Raw genomic sequence first — 9995 nt, 5'->3', positions numbered from 1 at the left:
TGTTGTCTGAAAAGCTTCTGATGGGAAATAAAGGTCTTCACAATTTTATTCCTCAATTTCACCTTTTATAGCAAACTTCATCATCCAAGCATCACACGGAACATATCCACAGCCAAACTCATTCCATAAACCAGTTTAAATAACAGGTTGCGCTGACAAAACACAAAACGTAAGTTAGCGACCTAACAGTTAGAGTTGTTTACAATGTATCACATCTTGGTGAGCATAAGTGAGAAATGTAACATTGTTTAGAAAAGAGATGCGTGTCAGTTAAGGTAACAACAGCTAAATTCTTTATTATGTCAGCCATCTTTGTTTATGTTTGACAAGCGAAAATTCCCTAATCCCAGAATACCATTCATTAAAAACGCAAATAAACAAAGTCAAATTCAAAGATGGCTGCGCCCATTGCCTGAAAAATATTAACTTAGTTTGGCCACTTTTCAGCATTTTACAAATCTTCTATATACTTGTTACAGTGTATACAAGAACCGGAGCACATGACTTGACAAGTCGTTTACAGTTTTTGACAAATCACAAAGCACATTTTTTTTATCACCCCACAGATCATCACCCCAAATACAAGCCTACTGCCTAGCCTAACCATAGCGTTAACGCTAAACAGGCTTGCCAGATTTAGACAAAACCATTTTTGGGGGGTTTGTGGGGGGTTCATTTCATTTGTGGGTGATTTCAAGTCCATGGGGGGTAGAAATGGGGGACGGTATTGTGGGGGGATATGATGCAGGAAATATTACTATGATGGGGGATTTATCAATAAATAGGGGACAAACACAGGAGTAGTTTACGAGTTTAAAAAAATGTCATCCCTGGGAAGGGGGGTCTGAGCTGGCAATCCTGATTAACGATAGTCAAGTGAACCATCCCTTCACATCGTTTTGTTATGATATCTTTGGTCTGACAGACATTTACGTGACAACCACAATGCATTGTATGATGTCAACAAACAGGCAACACACATAGCTGGCATTTAGCTTAGCATTAGCTCATCATAATCAATACAACATTCCAAAAAGTATTTTACACGCATCATATGTGTCAATTACAATCTATACAAGAATGAGAATGCATGATTTGTCATCAGTACTTGAAAACGTGAATAAAACAGTAAATACATTATGCTCCATACATACATACATACATACATACATACATACATACATACATACATACATACATACATACATACATACATACAGTAGAAACAGTAGAAACGACAACACAATATACAGAAACTATAATAATAACATAATAAGGTATTTACTTTGTTAGGAAGGCAAACATGTCCAAAGTTATCATTAGTAAGGAAAACAACAATGAATGCAAAGCAGGTGCCAGCCGAAAAATGTGCCAGGGGAAAAAAGTTATGTTCTGACTGGAGATGCGCAAATGTCTGCATACTTGATCTGGAGAAACACTGGGGAAGTGCTTAGGCGCTCGTCGAAGAGAGAAGTTTGACCGGCTCAGTAAAGCAGTAAAGCCTCAAACATAAATGTGACTGACCGGCTCGATTCGGGCTTATGAAGCAAAATTTGAAATTGTGTTTTTTACATTGGATAAAAGTAGAGACTCAGAGCTAGAAAATAGTATATCACACATTACAGTTGAAGAACTGAATAAAACCCAATTTTTTATTGGATCATCCATGCTCAGTACCTATTGTCCAATCTCTTCCTTTCCCTTGCTATTGGAAGTGGTGCAAATTGTATAATGCTTCTCTTTGTTCTACAGAGTCAAGTCACATGAATAGCCGTCCTGAGCACACACACACAAAAACACACTGACAAACTGATCATCTTAAAAAAGCAACGCCCTGGTGCTCACTTGGCCTACTTTCGACGGCAGCAGTAGTAGAAGAGGGATATGGGAAGAGGAGGAATAGCATTCAGGAGAGCATGCTCTACACTGCCCTACCAAGCAAAAGAGCAGTAACTGCACATTTGGTGAAAAATGAGTTTTTGATACATTACATACATGCTTTATCATGTGGACAAATATCTTGCCTCCATTGTGGAGAAAATGGGAGGTCATGTTTGCAGTGACTGCAAAAAGTTACAGTGAAACCAAGGAAAAAAGCAGTAACTGCCATTCCTCACGTCAGTTACTGCCTTTTACCTTGGTTTCACCAAGCTTTGGGCTGAAATGTCTATGGTTTACCTTAGTATTATTTAGGTTTAGGGTTACGGTTGCAATTAGGGTTACAATTAAGGTTAGGGTTAGGGTTAGGGTTAGGGTTAGGGATTACGGTTAGGGTTAGGAGTTAGGGTTAGTTATAGTTTAGAGTTTAGGTATAGTTTTAGGGTTAGGGATTTGGTGTTAAGGTTAGGTTTAGGGTTAAGGCTAAGGTTATGGTTAGGTTAAGTTTAGGGTTAGGGTGAGATTTAGGGTTAGGGGTTAGGGAAAATAGGATTTGGGATGGGAATCAATTCTTTGGTCCCCACAAGGATAGCAATACAAGTGTGTGTGTGTGTGTGTAAGTGAGTGAATGTTGGACATGTTCGCTCAATCAGAGTCACAGTTGTGACAGTGGTATGGTAGTTCTGGGGTACAGGCTTGGTGGGCCAATAATTTCCATTCCCAGTATTGTTTCTAGACTTCCTTAGGCTTGTTACAACTAACCCAGACCCTTGTAGCCATTAGCTAGCTTCAATTTTAGCTACATATTATAACTTTAGCATTGCTAACTTACATCAAATACACTGTATCTACACACACTGGTTATAAACCTGATATAGGTTTGGTGAATCTAACTGCAAAGCAGGTGATGCCGTCACAAAAACAAAATTGATCAAAAAAAGAACTTTCTCACCTCAAAATCGGATTTTTGTCAATAAAATCTGCAGTCTATCACAAGGTCTTGCTTCTTCGCATGAGGGTTGAGGACTAAACTGAGCATGTGTACAGTCGTGGCCAAACGTTTTGAGAATTACACAAATATTAATTTTCACAAAGTCTCCTGCCTCAGTTTGTATGATGGCAATTTGCATATACTCCAGAATGTTATGAAGAGTGATCAGATTAATTGCAAGTCCCTCTTTGCTATGAAAATGAACTGAATCCCCCCAAAAACATTTCCACTGCATTTCAGCCCTGCCACAAAAGGACCAGCTGACATCATGTCAGTGATTCTCTCGTTAACACAGGTGTGAGTGTTGACGAGGACAAGGCTGGAGATCACTCTGTCATGCTGATTGAGTTCGAATAACAGACTGGAAGCTTCAAAAGGAGGGTGGTGCTTGGAATCATTGTTCTTCCTCTGTCAGCCATGGTTACCTGCAAGGAAACACATGCCGTCATCATTGCTTTGCACAAAAAGGGCTTTACAGGCAAGGATATTGCTGCCAGTAAGATTGCACCTAAATCAACCATTTATCGGATCATCAAGAACTTCAAGGAGAGCGGTTCAATTGTTGTGAAGAAGGCTTCAGGGTGCCCAAGAAAGTCCAGGAAGCGCCAGGACCATCTCCTAAAGTTGATTCAGCTGCGGGATCGGGGCACCACCAGTACAGAGCTTGCTCAGGAATGGCAGCAGGCAGGTGTGAGTGCATCTGCACGCACAGTGAGGCGAAGACTTTTGGAGGATGGCCTGGTGTCAAGAAGGGCAGCAAAGAAGCCACTTCTCTCCAGGAAAAACATCAGGGACAGACTGATATTCTGCAAAAGGTACAGGGATTGGACTGCTGAGGACTGGGGTAAAGTCATTTTCTCTGATGAATCCCCTTTCCGATTGTTTGGGGCATCCGGAAAAAAGCTTGTCCGGGGGAGACAAGGTGAGCGCTACCATCAGTCCTGTGTCATGCCAACAGTAAAGCATCCCGAGAGCATTCATGTGTGGGGTTGCTTCTCAGCCAAGGGAGTGGGCTCACTCACAATTTTGCCTAAGAGCACAGCCATGAATAAAGAATGGTACCAACACATCCTCCCAGAGCAACTTCTCCCAACCATCCAGGAACAGTTTGGCGACGAACAATGCCTTTTCCAGCATGATGGAGCACCTTGCCATAAGGCAAAAGTGATAACTAAGTGGCTCAGGGAACAAAACATCGATATTTTGGGTCCATTGCCAGGGAACCTCCCAGACCTTAATCCCATTGAGAACTTGTGGTCAATCCTCAAGAGGCGGGTGGAGAAACAAAAACCCACAAATTCTGACAAACTCCAAGCATTGATTATGCAAGAATGGGCTGCCATCAGTCAGGGTGTGGCCCAGAAGATAATTGACAGCATGCCAGGGCGGATTGCAGAGGTCTTGAAAAAGAAGGGTCAATACTGTAAATATTGACTCTTTGCATCAACTTCATGTACTTGTCAATAAAAGCCTTTGACACTTATTAAATGCTTGTAATTATACTTCAGTATTCCATAGTAACATCTGACAAAAGTATCTAAAGACATTGAAGCAGCAAACTTTGTGGAAATTAATATTTGTGACATTGTCAAAACTTTTGGCTACGACTGTACATTGAGTCACATGATTCTAGCTTGTTCCTGATTGGAGATATAGAGTACCACAGTATGAGTCATTCATAATACTCATAAAACCTAGTGGTCAAACAAGGAAATGGTTCCAATTGTTTTCCACCATTTATTTTCCCCAAATTTTTTTTGCTTTTCTTTCAAAAACAAGGACATTTCTAAGTGACCCCAAACTTTTGAACGTTAGTGTATACAGTTGTTGGAGTACAATTGGAGTACAACTCATGAGCCCACCTCCTGCACTGCTCACACCTAATTCAGTCCCCTTCTGTGACTGAAAAGAGGGGGAGAGATATCAATTGAATACCTCTCTCTTAAAAACGCAGCTAGCTATTTAGCTACAGTTGAAGTCGGAAGTTTACATACACCTTAGCCAAATACATTTAAACTCAGTTTTTCACAATTCCTGACATTTAATCCTAGTAAAAATTCCCTGTCTTAGGACAGTTAGGATCACTACTATTTTAAGAATGTGAAATGTCAGAATAATAGTAGAGAGAATGATTTATTTCAGCTTTTATTTCTTTCATCACATTCCCAGTGGGTCAGAAGTTTACATACACTCAATTAGTATCTGGTAGCATTGCCTTTAAATTGTTTAACTTGGGTCAAACATTTTGGGTAGCCTTCCACAAGCCTCCCACAATAAGTTGGGTGAATTTTGGCCCATTCCTCCTGACAGAGCTGATGTAACTGAGTTAGATTTGTAGGCCTCCTTGCTCGCACACGCTGAGGTCAGGGCTTTGTGATGGCCACTCCAATACCTTGACTTTGTTGTCCTTAAGCCATTTTGCCACAACTTTGGAAGTATGCTTGGTCATTGTCCATTTGGAAGAACCATTTGAAACCATGCTTTAACTTCCTGACTGATGTCTTGAGATGTTGCTTCAATATGTCAACATAATTTTCCTGCCTCATGATGCCATCTATTTTGTGAAATGCACCTGTCCCTCCTGCAGCAAAGCACCCCCACAACATGATGCTGCCACCCCCATGCTTCACAGTTGGGATGGTGTTCCTCGGCTTGCAAGCATCCATTGCAGGCATTTGGAAATTGCTCCCAATGATGAACCAGACTTGTGGAGGTCTACAATTTTTTTTCTGAGGTCTTGGCTGATTTATTTTGATTTTCCCATGATGTCAAGCAAAGAGGCACCGAGTTTGAAGGTAGGCCTTGAAATACATCCACAGGTACACCTCCAATCGACTCAAATGATGTCAATTAGCCTATCAGAAGCTTCTAAAGCCCTGACATCATTTTCTGTAATTTTCCAAGCTGTTTAAAGGTACAGTCAACTTAGTGTATGTAAACTTCTGACCCACTGGAATTGTGATACAGTGAATTATAAGTGAAATAATGTGTCTGTAAACAATTGTTGGAAAAATGACTTGTCATGCGCAAAGTAGATGTCCTAACCGACTTGCCAACACTATAGTTTGTTAACAAGAAATTTGTGGAGTGGTTGAAAAACTAGTTTTAATGACGCCAACCCAAGTGTATGTAAACCTCCGACTTCAATTGTATATGACATAAAATGCTGTTTAAAATAGCTAAAAGACTATAAAGTATCATTAACTGTAAAGCTATCAGTCACTAGTAGAAACATTAACAACTGCAATTAAGTTACATTATCTTTTTAATGTATTTTACCTCAAGACGATCTGGTAGTAAGGTTGCTAGCTAGCACTCCTAGCAGATTATGCGAACTAGCTAGCTGGCTAGCATTTACTGCTAGTGAAGTTGCTAGCTAGCAAGTTAGCATAAACTAGCGTTAACTGGGCTATGCATTGTCTAAATGACAGGTAGAAACACATTAAATCAAATCAAAGTTTATTTGTCACGTGCGCCGAATACAACAGGTGTAGACCTTACAGTGAAATGCTTACTTACATGTCCTAACCAACAGTGACATTTTAAAGTAAAAAATAGGTATTAGGTGAACAATAGATAAGTAAAGAAAAAAAACAACAGTTAAAAAGACAGTGAATAATAACAGTAGCAAGGCTATATACAGTGGCGAGGCTATATACAGGCACCAGTTAGTCAGGCTAATTGAGGTAGTATGTACATGTAGGTATGGGCAAAGTGACTATGCATATATGATAAACAGAGTAGCAGTAGCGTCAAAGAGGGATTGGCGGGTGGTGGGTGGCAGGTGGCGGGACACAATGCAGATAGTCCGGGTAGCCATTTGATTACCTGTTCAGGAGTCTTATGGCTTGGGGGTAAAAGCTGTTGAGAAGCCTTTTGGTCCTAGACTTGGCGCTCTGGTACCGCTTGCCATGCGGTAGTAGAGAGAACAGTCTATGACTGGGGTGGCTGGGGTCTTTGACAATTTTTAGGGCCTTCCTCTGACACCACCTGGTGTAGAGGTCCTGGATGGCAGGCAGCTTAGCCCCAGTGATGTACTGTGCCATACGCACTACCCACTGTAGTGCATTGCGGTCGGAGATCGAGCAGTTGCCATACCAGGCAGTGATGCAACCAGTCAGGATGCTCTCGATGTTGCAACTGTAGGACCGTTTGAGGATCTGAGGACCCATGCCAAATCTTTTTAGTTTCCCGAGGGGGAATAGGCCTTGTCGTGCTTTGTCGGCTTTACGACTGTCTTGGTGTGTTTGGACCATTCTAGTTTGTTGGTGATGTGGACACCAAGGAACTTGAAGCTCTCAACCTGCTCCACTACAAACCCGTCGATGAGAATGGGGGCGTGCTCGGTCCTCCGTTTCCTGTAGACCACAATCATCTCCTTAGTCTTGGTTACGTTGAGGGATAGGTTGTTATTCTGGCACCACCCGGCCAGGTCTCTGACCTCCTCCCTATAGGCTGTCTCGTCGTTGTCAGTGATCAGGCCTACCACTTTTGTGTCGTCTGCAAACTTAGCGATGGTGTTGGAGTCGTGCCTGGCCACGCAGTCGTGGATGAACAGGGAGTACAGGAAGGGACTGAGCACGCACCCCTGAGGGGCTCCAGTGTTGAGGATCAGCGTGGCAGATGTGTTGCTACCTACCCTCACCACCTGGGGGCGGCTCGTCAGGAAGTCCAGGATCCAGTTGCAGAGGGAGATGTTTAGTCCCTGGATCCTTAGCTTAGTGATGAGCTTTGAGGGTAATATGGTGTTGAACGCTGAGCTGTAGTCAATGAATAGCATTCTCACGTAGGTGTTCCTTTTGTCCAGGTGGGAAAGGGCAGTGTGGAGTGCACTAGAGATTGCATCATCTGTGGATCTGTTTGGGCAGAATTCAAGAGTGGAGTGGGTCTGGGGTTTCTGGGATAATGGTGTTGATGTGAGCCATGACCAGCCTTTCAAAGCACTTCATGGCTTTCCTCATTAATAACCTTAAAGGGGTAGATTGGGGGCAAGTTTCCCCCAACACACTCATCCAACATATTACTACTTTACAAAAAATGATCTCAATTTATCTCTCTAAACAAATGGTTTATTTATCTTAAGGCTTTCCTACTTGTATATTTAAAAAATATATTATTATAGATCTAACTTCATTGGAATATATATAACTTTTTCAAAATGTCAAAGAATTTGATCAATTTACCACAAAATCGTTTTGTTGAAATATCTCCAAAAGTTGTGATGACACAGAGGACATTTTTTGTTGAGTAAGAGCTGTGGCAGCCATGAAAATTTTGGAGAAATAATTTGGTGACATATTGTGGTCTTAATGTGAGTTACAGGGGGGGGGGGGGGGGGGGGCTAGTTACCCCCTAGTACCTAATTACATAATGTTCAAAATGTTTGCTGGATATTTCAACTCTGTATGGCAAGCGTGAATGTTTGACTGAAAACCTTTATGAGGCTGCTTTGAGACACAGCTCGTTCTAGCTAGGTTAACAATATAATCATATCATCACATCATTGTTTCAGCGAGACAGCGTGTTATCGAGAATCGTCAAGACCAATTGAAGAATCTTGTAGTGTGTGATCCCCCTCTGTGATAAATTGTTTAGTGTGCGCACCACTAAGTTGACAAGACAAAAACTACAGGAAAGACGGTGCCCATTTCAAGCGTATCTTTCTAAAACATGTAAAGTTATTTCAGAATATTTAAGTAAGTTAGCGGGCTAACTCATTAGTCCTGCTTTGTACGCCTCATGTCTGTGTGTTTTATCTCAAACCACGCGCACACGCACGCACACACAATCACAGGTTGTTTTGGATTACTATTTTTCAATTATAATATTCATAGTGTATGAAGTACTTATCAGGCTGCTGTAGCTGTTTCATGTCACAATACAAATAATGTGAATGCTGTATCTGGTGCTGTGACTTTTACATCTTGGATTAAATGGACAGATCTATGTAACATGTTAGGAGAAAGAAACGGTTTCATCACCGAGATCATAACATGTTGTCGTGAGTAGTCTTTTGTCCCGCACCATAGGAGAGTTCTGCCGCTTAAGGGAAGGATAAGAGCACAAGGCGCCACGGGTATAAGGTTCCCCTGAGCAACGATGAAAGTTTCAACCTGCGGCACATGGGTGTAACTTTAACTGGAATCATGTGGATCAAAGACTGACAAACAAAGTGGGTGGAAATGCTGGAGTAGTGTCTGTGTTCGAGTAAAGGACGTTCACCAGAGAGGGAGGGACAGCGTTTATGAAACGCAGACAGAGAAACTGTAATTCATTACTGAGATAGTGTGTTTGTGCTCCTGAAGCTACTGAATTCAATTAGCAACATTATTAAAACTGTATAACATCTGTGACATATTTACATTGGTGTTATTTACATTATTTGTTTAAGTAAATCGGTGGCAAATTAACAGTGCAACTTATTGTACTTTACAGAAAATATTCAAGTTCGAACACCTGCAGCCTCAGATTTATCAAAGCTGCATTTATTCAATAAACAACCATTCAAAATAAGTGTTTGTTCCCTGAAATCCTGTCAGAAATGTGGTCTTGAAATCTGTGGCATACATGAACTCATCAGAAGGGACCAGTTCTATGTGGAAGTGTAACCTTTACACTGCAATTGAACTTCCACATACACATGTTATGAAAGGTCCCAGTGGCCCCCTGATCTTCTGACATTGATTTGAAGACTTGGTACTTTATTAGGTACTAAGCCCTTTAAACGTGTCCTATAGTGTGGCATGTTATGAGCCAATGCTTCATTGTCCAGCTTTATTGAGAGTCGGGGTACGCACAGTCTCCACCATTTCCCCAGAGTGAGGTCATGGTTGTAGGAAGAGGAGAAGATCCAAGTGCAATTTTGTCTCTCTTATCTGTTGTTATAACAGAAGGATTCCAATAAGCCAGGGAATGGCCTATTCAGGTGTTATTCATGAAAAATGTAAGCAAAGATATATTTGTTTTATCTTCACTTCATATATATTAATTTTGATTGTGAAACAAAAAAGAGGTAATTATCCTATTGAATAATTGTTAACACTAGAAACAAGTTTGCATTTTCCCTGTAAAAAAATAGTCTTGGAAGTAAGTGAGATCAAACCAAATGTATAGGTTGCATGTGTGT

Source organism: Salvelinus alpinus, chromosome 32 (assembly GCF_045679555.1).
Source record: "Salvelinus alpinus chromosome 32, SLU_Salpinus.1, whole genome shotgun sequence".
Classification (NCBI taxonomy): Eukaryota; Metazoa; Chordata; class Actinopteri; order Salmoniformes; family Salmonidae; genus Salvelinus; species Salvelinus alpinus.
Note: the sequence above shows the minus strand (reverse complement) of the source record.